The 14,258-nt window shown below is 46.1% G+C and overlaps 1 pseudogene; it reads right to left on the reverse strand.

The window, feature by feature from the left end:
• Positions 1–2,550: 2,550 nt before the first annotated feature.
• LOC132832682 (cytochrome P450 2K1-like) overlaps positions 2,551–14,258 on the reverse strand; it is a 30,414-nt pseudogene continuing 18,706 nt past the window's right edge.

The raw sequence follows: 14,258 nt of genomic DNA on the forward strand, positions 1-14,258 counted from the left end.
GGCCTCTCAGTGTTATATAGATGAGCCTGTGTAACAGAGGGAAAGTACAAACCTGCTCATCTCCATGCTCTGACTCAAAACAGCAAGCAACCAGCCACCAGTCCAGGCCCCACACACTGGGCACTATTCATAGAGTTGAATCCTTACAGGACAGAAACAGGCCATTCAGCCCAACAAGTCCACACTGACCCTCTGAAGAGTAACCCACCCAGACCCATTCCCCCACCCTATTACTCTACATTTACCCCTGACTAATGCATCTAACCACATCCCTGAACACTGTGGGGTAATTTAGCACAGCCAATCCAGCCTTACCTGCATATCTTTGGATAGTGGGAGGAAACCCACACAGACACAGGGAGACTGTGCAAATTCCACACAGAAAATCGCCCGAGGCTGGGATTGAACCCGGGTCCCTGGCGCTGTGAGGCAGCAGTGCTAACCACAGGGCCATCATGCTGCAGACTCAGGGGTGGGTCTACAGATCTGTCTGCCCCAGGCTGGAACTAGCTCATATACAAAACAAGTAGTGGCTCTATTTTGGTGTCCAATAAGAAACAATTTTCCTTTCCCGCTGTGACTCCTCAATTATTACAGAGACATACACACACACATATACACACATGCACACATACACACACACACACAGGCAAACACACACACACACAGACTGTTCATAGACCACCATCTTCCAAACCCCCATTGCTGAAACCATCCCAAAGGTCACCCACTGCAAGCAATTCCATTCCCACAGTGTGTCTCTCCATCCCCGTACAGACAGAACTCGAACAGCTGGGAGTACATTCGGCCCTTCTAGATCTTTGCTCATTCAGTAAGAACCTGGCTGATCTGCTCCCTCCACCCCCACCTTCTCAAACCTTCCCCATTCCTATCCATCTAATTCAGATCAAATAGTCTGGTCCTGAATCTACTCAAGGACAGAACATCCACAGACCCTCAGGGCAGGGAATTCCAAAGGTACACCCCACTCTGAGTGAGAGAACATTGTCCTCTCCCCATCCGAAATGGACACTCCTTTACTGTGAGGCTGTCCATTGAACAGAAATGATGGAGTTTAATTCAGATAAATGCGAGGTGCTGCATTTTGGGAAAGCAAATCTTAGCAGGACTTATACACTTAATGATAAGGTCCTAGGGAATGTTGCTGAACAAAGAGACCTTGGAGTGCAGGTTCATAGCTCCTTGAAAGTGGAGTCGCAGGTAGATAGGATAGTGAAGAAGGCATTTGGTATACTTTCCTTTATTGATCAGTGTATTGAGAACAGGAGTTGGGAGGTCATGTTGTAGCTGTACAGGACTTGGTGAGGCCACTGTTGGAATATTGCATGCAATTCTGGTCTCCTTCCTATCAGAAAGATGTGAAACTTGAAAGGGCTCAGTAAAGATTTACAAGGATGTTGCCAGGGCTGGAGGATTTGAGCTATAGGGAGAGCAGGCTGGGACTGTTTTGCCTGGAGGGTCGGAGGCTGAGGGGTGACCTTATAGAGGTTTAAAAATTCTGAGGGCAATGGATAGGGTAAATAGGCAAAGTCTTTTCCATGGGGTCAGGGAGTTCAGAACTAGAGGGCATAGGTTTAGGGTGAGAGGGGAAAGATATAAAAGGGACCTAAGGGGCAACCTTTTCACCCAGAGGGTGGTGCATGTATGGAATGAGCTTCCAGAGGATGTGGTGGAGGCTGGTACAATTGCAACATTTAAGAAGCATTAGGATGGGTATATGAATAGGAAGGGTTTGGAGGGATATGGGCCAGGTGCTGGCAGGTGGGATGAGATTGGATTGGGATACCTGGTCGGCATGGACGGGTTGGACCGAAGGGTCTGTTTCCATGCTGTACATCTCTATGACTCTATGACACATCCCCTCTCCAGGGCCTGAAGAATTATCCTTATTTCAATGTCTTTAAGGAATAGAGCACCAAGACCCTGTTCCAGGAACCAGCTCAGTGACTCTCTCTAAGGTAACTTTACCTTTCCTTGGGTGGAGAGACCAAAACTGTGACTGAGTGTGGTCCCACCAAACCCCTATGGGATGGCAGGACCTGTGGCACCTCCTGAGCTGAATTAATTGACATTACTGGTCATAGCCTTCGAATTTAACTTCCCTTTTCTTTATTCACTCATGGAACATGAACATCACTGGCTGGGCCCAGCATTTATTGCCCATTCCCGATTTGTCCCGTTGGGAAGGTGGTGGTGAGCTGGCTTCTTGTAACTCTACAGTCCCTCCGAACCACTCACCATCCTGACCGTAAGACCACGAGAAATAAGAACTGGAGCAGACCATTCGGCCCCTCGAGACTGTTCTGCCATTCAATAGGATTATGGCTCATCCCACATTCTTCACATCCACTGGCCTGCCTTTTCCATATCCCCATTCCTTCAGTGTCGCTGGCTCAGAATCGTGGAGTTCCCTCTGTAACAACATTTGTCTACAGCGCATGGACTGCAGCGGGTCAAGACGCCAGCTCAACACCACCTTCTCAAGGGGTGACTCGGGAACGGGCAATAAATACTGGGCCCAGCCAGTGACACCCACATGCCGTGGATGAAGTAAGAGGCAAATGGGGGAGCTCAACCCATTGTGAAATTTTGGAGCTTGCTCCCAGTTCAAATCAGAGCTGGCTCTCCACAGCCAGTTGTCTCACTTCAGAAATGGGAATATTTTAGTAACAGAACAAACGGCCCCTTTTACAACCGGTTACCTGCAGAGAAAGGCATGAAGGCGTCTCTCTTCACAAAATTCCCATCAGCATCCAGGAAGTGAGCCGGGTTAAACTGGTGGGGCTTTTCCCATTGGGTTTTATCGTACAGCACCGAGGTCAGTAAAGGAATAACGTACGTTCCCTGAAAAACATGGAAAGCCATTCTGAATGTGTCACTGTGCCTGTGTTTAATGGAGAGTGACTCATGCAGGATGTGGAAAACCCAGTTTTCTCCCTGATCCTGTTAGTTTCACTAGATACCTCAGGTTATAACCGTCTCCACCTTATTGTCAAATGTAACGGCTCTTCCCCACGATTAAAGAAACTCAATTCCTAAAATCCAATTTGCGCTTGGCCTGCAGTGGGACACATTTACCTGCAGTGGGGGCTGGGGAGATTAGTGCACAGGGCCCTGCTGTTTGCTGACAGAAGGAACACGTATACAGATTGTGCCTGTTCAACTCAATAAAATAGGTGCCTGCCTCTCTCCAGCTCACTTACAGGGCAATCATAGTCAACCTGCCCCGTTTAAAACTTAAACAGAGCTTGGCAGTTAAGCGCCAGTCATCATTAACTGGTGCATTTGCTTTGACCTCTGATAATCAGTCTACTGGTCAACCAATCAGCACTCTCCTCTCATTCATTAACAATAAAGTTACCCATTTCATTGATGAGTGCAAAGTGTTTGTAACAGGATTGAGAGTCAGACAGCACATTTTAACCACATTTTGAAAAAAGCAAGTGTGAGGTGCGATTTGATGCATTTTTAAAAACACAAATGTGAGGTGAGATTTAAAATCAAACCTCTTCCCACAGTTAGTGACTGGGTTTGGAATGAAGTATGGTCAAGGCAGGTTCACATGAGGCATTCAGGAGAGTACTTGATGATTATTTCAATAGGACCAATGGCTTATGGGGCAAAGGCAGACGCTTGGGTCTGTCAAAATGCTAAAGAGAGCTAGTACAGATGAGATGGGAGAAATGGCCTCATTTTTCACCGTTGAGGTTGTGTGATGGGAACCTTTGATGTGACTTTTTTATTAGCAATTCTCAACATTGAAATTCCCCCTTTTAATTTGTTTCCCTTCTAACTCAGTTCCTGTATTTATTCAGAAAGCACCATAATATTATTACCATGGTGACAATGTTCCAAGTAGAACCCTTCTTCAGGACTGTGGGTGGGGGTGAGGGGAGCTGCAGATAAAGGTGGGGGGATGTGGGGCAGGGTTTTGGGTAGGGAAGTGGGTCGGGTGCCAGGGAGCAGTGGAAGAGAGGGGGAGGGTCTGGGAAGGGAGGTTGTTTGAAATTGGAGAGCTCAATGTTGAGGTGGAGGATAATGGACATGTCGGAGAGGGTATGGGAAGGGGAATTGAAATAGGCGGTGGTTGGGAGGTCAGGTTGGCCAACTCCAACTAGACCCAACCCCAAGAACATCTCCCCCTCCCCACCCCTCTCTGCCCTCCGGAAAAAAACGTTCCCTTCAACAGTCCTTGGTTTGTGCCACTTTCCCACCAACATATCCCCATCACCCCACATCCAACCCACGGTACCTCCCCTGCAGCTGGAAAAGGTGCAAAACCTGCTGGTACACCACCACCCTCACCTCCCTCCAGGGCCCCAAACATTCCTTCCAGGTCAGACAGAGGTTCACCTGCCTCTCTTCCAACCTAGTTTACTGCATCAGGTCCTCCCAATGGGGTCTTCTCTACACTGGGGAGGCCAAATGTAACTGAAGGAACTGTTCACTGAACATCTCAGCCGGGCCCACAGGGGCCGACCTGACCTCCCAGTCACTGTCCATTTTAATTCCCCTTCCCACTCCCTCTCCAATATGATCATCCTCAACCTTTACCATTGCCAGACCACAAGTTGGAGGAACAACACCTCATCTTCTGCCTGGGCAGCCTATGGCCAGGAGGACACATCGTTGAGTTCTCCAATTTCAAATAACCTCCCTCCCCACCCCCCGACTCCCTTCCCAGCCCCTCACTCGCCCTTCCATTCCTAGGATCGACCCTTCCTTCCTTTTACCAACTGGAACATTCTTCCCATCGACCAACCAGATGATGCCCTCCCCCTGTGTTCACCTATTCCTACCTCACCACTCTGACCCTCTCCCCACCCAAGACCCTTCCCCACCCTATCCCCTTCACCCCCACCCCCAGTCCTGAAGAAGGGTTACACCCGAAACACCCACTTCCCCACCTCCTGATGCTGCCTGACTTGCTGTGTCCTTCCAGCCTCCTGTTGGTTTATTTTGGGTTCCAGCATCTGCAGTTTCTTTTGTCTCAAACAATGCTCCAAGTGGCACAAATTGTGAAAAGTAAGCCTTGTATCTCTGATACCTTTGGAAGGAAATACCCTCTGAAATACGTGTCCTCGGTTGTCGAATGAGAAAGGATCGGGACAATGTTGGCAAACCTCTGAATTTCGTGAATCACAGCCTCAGTGTAGGGCATGTGTCTCTGGTCTTCTGTCCTCGGGAATCGACCAGCTCCTATCACCCGATCAATTTCATCTTGAACTTTCCCTGAAATAGACAAAAAGGTGAAGATCTTTGGATGGAGGGAAACAGTGTACTGCAGAATGAACTGAAGTGGAGACCTTTGTGTTGTTGAGTGACATGGAACGGGCTCGATCAGTTCCATTGCCAGTACATTCCCCTCTCAATACTTTGCTTCATCAACTCTGACAGGCATAAACATCAAACTGCCCCAAACACACAGCTGATGTGATACCACCCACTGTGTGCTAACCTCCAAGGTCAATTTTTATTGTTCACTCCTGAGGACAATTTGACAATCTATTTAAAATAATTCCATGCCACTGTTCATATTTATTACCCTTGAGAAGGTTCCGATTGAAAGTGCTGATTTGTCGAGCTGAAATTTCCACAAAAAAAGCGCTGGGCAGGAAACTCGGCAGGGGCAGGATTTCTAGGGACATTTTTAGGGCCACCCCAAGAGTATCCCCCTAAAGAGGTCAAATGTTTCAGGCACATGCCAGTTCCTGACCTGTAAATGGTGATGGCGTTGTACAAAGACTCTGAGTTGCTCTTTTCTTTTCCCCAGCGCAGCGGGCACTCTGACGCCAATGGCAGTAAGATCCAAAGTAGAACAAATCAATCCAAGTGACCCCCTCCCCACTGCAGAGACCTGTTTATTAGGATAACTGTTCACCTCTTTCAGCACCTTCTGATCCCAACCATTGGAGGGGTTTCTGATTGAGATGGCCAATATCGTGCTGAGCCCAGAGCTGTTTCAGTCTTGCTCTTGATGGTCACTGGGTTCCTGACTGACAATGTCTTGTCTTATTCTCAATCAGATTCTTACAGGGGTCAGTATTTGACCCCGAGGGGAGGGTGGGTTTGAGCACCAGATGTAGATATGAAATGCCATGTGCTGAGACACCCATGACAGGAACTAACCTCCCTCAGGGAACAGAAAGGACTGATTTAAAAATAACCAAGTGGAGTAGATCCCAGGAACAGGCCCTTCGGCCCACCAAGACTGTGCTGACACGTGATGCCTTTCTAACTAAAACCCTTTTGCCTCTACGTGGTCAGTATCCCTCTATTCCCTGTCTGTTCCTCAATTGTCAAGATGTCTCTTAAACGTTACTATTGTCTCCACCTCTACCACCTCCTCCAGGCACTTACCACCCTCTGGGTAAAAAAGACTTGGCTCTCATATTTTTGTTAAACTTACCCCCTTTTACCTTAAATTGATGTGACCCAGGAACTGTCATTAAGGACTCCATCTATCCATGCCTCTCATAATTTGTAAACATCTATCAGGTCACCCCTCATCCTACTAAATTATAGTGAAAACAAACTGAGTTTTTCCACTGTCTCCTCATGGCTCATGTCCTCTACACCAGGCAACATCCTTATCAACCATTTCTGAACCCTCTCCAAAGCCTCCACATCCTTCTGGTAGTGTGGTGACCAGAACTGTACACAATATTTCAAATGTGGCCTCGCTAAAGTTCCATACCCCTGCAACATGAGTTGCTCATTTTTAATCCTCCATCCCTGACCAATGAAGACAAGCATGCCCCCAGATGCCTTCTTGACCTCCTTATCATCTTGTATTGTCACCTTCAGGGAACTGTGGACCTTCACACCAAATGCCTCTGTATGTTGATGCTACAAAGGGTTTCTGCCATTTACTGTGTGCAGTACTTCCCTCCTGCATTAGATCTCCCGAAATGCATCACCTTCCATTTGTCTGGATTAAACTCCATCTGCTATTTCTCTGCCCAACTCTCCAGCCTATCTCTATCCTGTTGTATCCTCTGACAATCCTCCTCACCATCCACAATTCCCCTGAACTTTGTGTCATCTGCAAACATATCATAGAGGCATAGAGTCATAGAGATGTACAGCATGGAAACAGACCCTTCAGACCAACCTGTCCATGCCGAGCAGATATCCCAACCCAATCTAGTCTCACCTGCCAGCACCCGGCCCATATCCCTCCAAACCCTTCCTATTCATATACCTTCCAAATGCCTCTTAAATGTTGCAATTACACCAGCCTCCACCACATTCTCTGGCAGCTCATTCCATACACGTAGCACCATCTGCATGAAAACGTTGCCCCTTTGGTGTCTTTTATATCTTTCCCCTCTCACCCTAAACCTATGCCCTCTAGTTCTGGACTCCCCGACGCCAGGGAAAAGACTTTGTCTATTTACCCTATCCATGCCCCATAATTTTGTAAACCTCTATAAGGTCACCCCTCAGCCTCTGACGTACCAGGGAAAACAACCCCAGCCTATTCAGCCCCTCCCTATAGCTCAAATCCTCCAACCCTGGCAACATCCTTGTAAATTTTTTCTGAACCCTTTAAAGTTTCACAACATCTTTCCAATAGACCAGAATTGCATGCAATATTCCAACAGTGGCCTCACCAAGTCCTGTACAACCACAACATGACCTCCTAACTCCTGAACTTAATCCTCTGACCAATAAAGGAAAGCATACCAAACGCCTTCTTCACTATCCTATCTACCTGCGACTCCACTTTCAAGGAGCTACGAACCTGCACTCCATGGTCTCTTTGTTCAGCAACACTCCTTAGGATCTTACCATTAAGTGTATAAGTCCTGCTAAGAGTTGATCTCCCAAAATGCAGCACCTTGCATTTATCTGAATTTCACTCCATCTGCCACTTCTCAGCCCATTGGCCCATCTGGTCCAGATCCTGTTGTAATCTGAGGTAACCCTCTTTGCTGTCCACGACACCTCCAATTTTGGTGTCATGTGCAAACTTACTAACTGTACCTCTTATGCTCGCATCCAAATCATTTATGTAAATGAGAAGAAGTAGAGGACGCAGCACTGATCCTTGTGGCACTCCACTGGTCACAGGCCTCTAGTGTGAAAAATAACCCTCCACCATCACCCTCTGTGTTCTACCTTTAAGCCAGTTCTGTATCCAAATGGCTAGTTCTCCCTGTATTCCATGAGATCTGACCTTGTTAATCAGTCTCCCATGGGGAACCTTGTCGAGCACCTTACTGAAATCCATACAGGTCACATCTGCCCTCATTAATCTTCTTTGTTACTTCTTCAAAAAACTCAATCAAGTTTGTGAGACATGATTTCTCACGCACAAAGCCATGTTGACTATCCTTAATCAGTCCTTGCCTTTCCAAATACATGTATATCCTGTTCCTCAGGATTCCCTCCAACAACTTGCCCACCACTGAGGTCAGGTGCACCAGTCTATAGTTCCCTGGCTTGTCCTTACCACCCTTCTTAAACAGTGGCACCACGTTTGCCAAACTCCAGTCTTCCGGCACGTCACCTGTGACTATCGATGATACAAATATCTCAGCAAGAGGCCCAGCAATCACTTCTCTAACTTCCCACAGAGTTCTCAGGTACACCTGATCAAGTCGTAGGGACTTATCCACCTTTAACCGTTTCAAGATATCCAGCGCTGGACATTTTACAAGATGTCACCATCTATTTCTCTACAGTCTATATCTTCCATATCCTTTTCCACAGTAAATACTGACCAAAATATTCATTTGGTGTCTCCCCCTTTTTCTGTGGCTCCACACAAAGGCCGCCTTGCTGATCTTTGAGGGGCCCTATTCTCTCCCTAGTTACCCTTTTGTCCTTAATATTTGTAAAAACCCTTTGGATTCTCCTTAATTCTATTTGCCAAAGTTATCTCATGTCCCCCTTTTGAGCCCCTGATTTCCCTCTTAAGTAAACTCCTACTTCCTTTGTATTCTTCTCAGGATTCACTCGATCTCTCCTGACATATGCTTCCTTCTTTTTCTTAACCAAGCCCTCAATTTCTTTAATCATCCAGCCTTCCCTCGACCTACCAGCCTTCCCTTTCACCCTGACAGGAATATACTTTCTCTGAATTCTTGTTATCTTATCTTTGAAGGCTTCCAATTTTTCAGCTGTCCCTTTACCTGCGAACATCAGTCACCAATCAACTTTCGAAAGTTCTTACCTAATACCGTCAAAATTGGCCTTTCTCCAATTAAGGACTGCAGATGCTGGAGATCAGAGCTGAAAAATGTGTTGCTGGAAAAGCTCAGCAGGTCAGGCAGCATCCAAGGAGCAGGAGAATCAACATTTTGGGCATGAGCCCTTCTTCAGGGCCCTTCTTCAGTCCCTTTCCTGGAGAAGGGTTCATGCCCGAAACATTGATTCTCCTGCTCCTTGGATGCTGCCTGACCTGCTGAGCTTTTCCAGCAACACCCTTCCTCCAATTTAGAACTTCAACTTTTAGATCTGCTCTATCCTTTTTCATCACTATTTTAAAACGAATAAAATTATGGTCGCTGGCCCCAAAGTGCTCCCCCACTGACGCCTCAGTCACCTGCCCTGCCTTATTTCCCAAGAGTAGGTCAGGTTTTGCACCTTCTCTAGTAGGTACATCCACATACTGAATCAGAAAGTTTTCTTGTACACACTTAAGAAATTCCTCTCCATCTAAACCTTTAACACTATTGGCAGTCCCAGTCTATGTTAGGAAAGTTAAAATCCCCTACCATAACTACTCTATTATTCTTACAGATAGCTGAGATCTCCTTACAAGTTTGTTTCTCAATTTCCCTCTGACTATTGGGGGGTCTATAATACAATTCCAATAAGGTGATCACCCCTTTCTTAATTCTCCGTTCCACCCAAATAAATTCCCTGGAGGTATTTCCGGGAATATCCTCCCTCAGCACAGCGGTAATGTTATCCCTTATCAAAAATGCCACTCCCCCTCCTCTCTTGCCTCCCTTCCTATCCCTCCCAAAGCATTTGTATTCTGGAACATTAAGCTGCCAGTCCTGCCTATCTCTGAGCCATGTTTCTGTAATTGCTATGATCCCAGTCCCATGTTCCCAACCATGCCCTGAGTTCATCAGCCTTCCCTGTTAGGCCCCTTGCATTAAAATAAATGCAGTTTAATTTATTAGTCCTACCTTGTCCCTGCCTGCCCTGACTGTTTGACTCACTTCTGTTCTAAGCTGTACCCGTCTCAGAATGATCTCTTTCCTCACTATCTCCCTGGGTCCCACCACCCACCTTACTTGTTTAAATCCTCCCAAGCAGTTCTAGCAAATTTCCCTGCCAGTGTATTAGTCCCCTTCCAATTTAAGCGCAATCTGCGCTTCTTGTACAGGTCACTTCTACCCCAAAAGAGATTCCAATGATCCAAAAATGTGAATCCTTCTCCCATACACCCGCTCCTCAGCCATGCATTCATCTGTTCTATCCTCCTCTTCCTGCCCTCACTAGCTCGTAGCACTGGGAGTAATTCAGATATTACTACCCTTGAGGATCTCCTTTTTAAATTTCTGCCTAACTCTCTGTAATCTCCCTTCAGAATCTCAACCTTTTCCCTTCCAATGTCGTTGGTTCCAATGTGGATAATGACCTCCTGCTGGCCCCTCTCCCTCGTGAGAACATTCTGCACCCACTCTGAGGCATCCTTGATCTTGGCACCAGGGAAACAGCACACCATTCTGCTTTTTCTCTGCTGGCCTCAGAAACGTCTGTCTGTACCTTGGGCTACAGAATCCCTTACACAATTAATCTCTTGGAAGCTGACATACGCCTCGTTGCATTAGAGCCAGTCTCAATACCAGAAGCTTGGCTGTTCATGCTACGTTCCCCTGAGAATCCATCACCCCCTACATTTTCCAAAACATGTTTGAAATAGGTATATCCACAAAAGACTCCTGCACTAGCTGCCTACCTCTCTTACCCTTCCTGGAGTTAACCCATCTATGTGACTGTATCTGAGAACTTCCCCCCCTTCCTATAACTGCCATCCATCACATACTGTTCAGGCCATGTCTGAATTCCCCTCCCAACCAACTATATGCATTACAAGCAACAAGATACAATTATTCAAGCAACAATATTAGATTAGAATCAGATGCCAATTTAGACACAACCACCAAACTAACAAACACAGAGTGAAGGATTCCTTACTCTGGATTTCTGGGTAGTTTACCATCAGAAGAAGCCCCCAGCAGAGGGTAGTGGAGGTAGTCTCTGTGCCAGCAGCAAACAGGTCAGTGATTGTAACCATGATATCCTTTTTCTTACTCTCTAAATCTTCACCTCCCAGCTCCTTCAAGACAAAATGAAACAAAGGAGAGTGTGTCGCCTTCTTCAGGAACATATCCAGCTCCGTAAATGTCTGGACAGGGGTCTGTGTTCCCGAGGACAGTGATCCTTCCAGCCCTTGGTCTTGAACGTCACAATGACAATGACAGGCTTGGCAGAAGGAATACAATGCAGGGAAATGGGAGGCTCTTCACTTTGACAACAAGGATGGAGGAGCTGAGTTTTATTGAAATGGAGGAAGAGTGCAGAGAGCGACAGAACAGAGGGATGAGGGAGCCCTTGTTCATGAATCACCAGAAGCTAGCATCCAAGTTCAGCACAAAGTAGGGAAGGCAAATGGAATGTTGGCCTTTATTCCAAAGGGAATGGAATATCAAAGGAGGGAGGATTTCCTCAAACTATACAAGGTACTAGTCACGCTGATCTTACCTTTAATTTATTCACGGGAGGGAGTGAGTGTTGCTGACTGGTACAGCATTTACTGCATGTCTTTAATTGTTAAGAGTCAACCACACTGCTGTGGGTCTGGAGTCACATGTAGACCAGACCAGGTAAGGATGGCAGTTTCCTTCCCTAAAGGGCATTAGTCAACCGGTTGGGTTTTTCCTGACCATTGACAGTGGTTTAATGATAACTCTTAGACTCTTAATACCAAAGTTTTTTTAAATTGAATTCAAATTCCACCATCTGCCTTGGCAGGATTTGAACCTCATTCCCCAGAACATTACCTGGATCTCTGGGTTAATAGTCTAATGATAATACCACTGGGACAACACCTCCCCTTTTCTAAGGACTGGCAATATATTGGCATTGGGATAGTCCAGGGAATGTATTTAGACTGATGCTGGGTATGCAGGTATGAGGAGATGTTGGGTAAATTATAGTTGGACTCAGTGGCCAACAGAAAAATGAGACAAAACTTATTAAAATCTACAAGATATTTCGGGGACTTGACAGGATTGATGTAGAAAGATTGTTAATCCTGGTGGGACAGTCTAGGATCAGAGGGCATGATTTCAGAATAAGGGGATCAGGAGGAAGGAGAGTAGTCAATCTGTGGAGCACGTTACCACAGAGGGCTGTCGAGGCTGAGTCATTACGTATATTCAAGGCTGAGAGAGAGAGAGAGTGAGAGACAGGATTTGTAATGAGTCATGGAGTGAAGGATTCTGGGGAAAAGGCAGGAAAGAGGAGTCGAGAATCCTCAGACCAGACATGATCTCGCTAAATGGTGGAGCAGACTTGATGGGCTCCTGTGTCTTCTGCTCTTCTAAATCTCACAAATGTGAGTGCTCTGAAATGTTAGTGCCTTTCCAAGGGAGTGCTGCACTGTCAGAGGGGTTGCCTTTAAAGAATTCACCATCAGGCTTCAATCCACTCTGGCAGCACAGCAGAGATGAAGGGGCTGGTCTTAATGAATGTGGAGTTTAAATTCATTAAAGAGATTGATTTCCCCGTCAAAATGAGAATAGTGTGGCTCCAAAGCACTGAACAACAGATCCAGGTGTAATTTCAAGGGCATTATTCGGGGAAAATAATGTGTAAAGTAAGGACAGACCTCTCCTCAGTTATATTCTGATGAGATGTTCCATGTCTCCTTTTGCAAGATTGAAGCTCACACACCATCAATGTGATATTCTGGACACATTGAGCATCCACGTGATGTCATGAGCACTACGATGAGATAAATGATCAGATACAGTGAGTGCTTGAAGCTACACATTCGTAGTTCTATCCAGAAACCAAGGGCAGCACTGAGCGATATATTAACAGATGTTTAACACAGAATCTTCCTCCATCAAAATCCACAAAGTCCTGGTGTGGAGTCTGAAATCTGGGGAGATTCCCCTTACTGCTGAAGAGGTGTGTCTCTGTACCTGTTGATGCCTCAGAATTAAGGCCTCGCTGAATGTCTGGATGCTGTTCTCGCTCAACGTCTCTTTGGCAGCTTTGAAGAAACCTTCAAAGATTTCATGCACCTTCACGAGATTTTGAATCATCTTCCTGCGGCTCGGAATCAGAAATCCCAGAGATGGATAAGAGTTGACCAGCTGGATTGGAACAAGAACATAAGAAACACGTTCAGGGCTTCAGTTGGTCCAGTGATCGCTCTTCCATGGTCAGTGCAGGCAACGAGTAACCTCCAGTGATGCTTCATGGGAGATAGGAGATTGTCATGGCAACACGGCACTTCCTCTCCTCTCCTCAGTGCCCCCACCCCCCATCCACAAACCCTCCAAATTTATGTTTTTAGTTTTAGTGCTTTGGCTCTCATCCCGAATGGGTGACCTATCCACTATCATCTATTATACATGGATTCCAAAAATCAGATACAGATCAGGCCAAGTAAGGACAGCAGATTGCCTCCAAATTAATGGACCAGCTGGGATTTTTTTGCTCATTGTATCATCATTATACTCTTAAATCCAGATTTATATTGTTAAATCGAATTGAAATTCCGCCATCCAGCACAGCAGGATTTGAACGCAGCTCCCCCAGGTTGATGTCACTTGCAACATTTTTCTCCATGTGGGAATTACATCTCTTGAAAGCCTGACCCCCGTATAGACAGTCTGGGAGAATGATTCCACTTCGGGGTATGTCTCTGTGATTCTATAAAATGCCTCATTTCATTCTAAATGAGTTCAGAAAACTCAAAACAGTAGGAACACGTTCAGTGCCAGGCCAGGTTAATTCTATCAGTGCTGAAGGAGGGCCATTGGACCTCCTGAGTCTTTTTCTCCACAGAGACTGCCAGACCTCCTGAGTTTTTCCAGCAATATCCCAACCATTTTCTGATTGCCAGCACACACACAGTACTTTACTTTATTTTTAAAAAGGTTTTTCAAATTTATTTTCTGACCAAACGTTTTCCAATTTAGCCCATGTAAGCCTGTCTCACATATCAGCATTTATGACTGAGACACAATGTTAAC

This window comes from Hemiscyllium ocellatum, chromosome 35 (genome assembly GCF_020745735.1).
Source record: "Hemiscyllium ocellatum isolate sHemOce1 chromosome 35, sHemOce1.pat.X.cur, whole genome shotgun sequence".
Taxonomy (NCBI): domain Eukaryota; kingdom Metazoa; phylum Chordata; class Chondrichthyes; order Orectolobiformes; family Hemiscylliidae; genus Hemiscyllium; species Hemiscyllium ocellatum.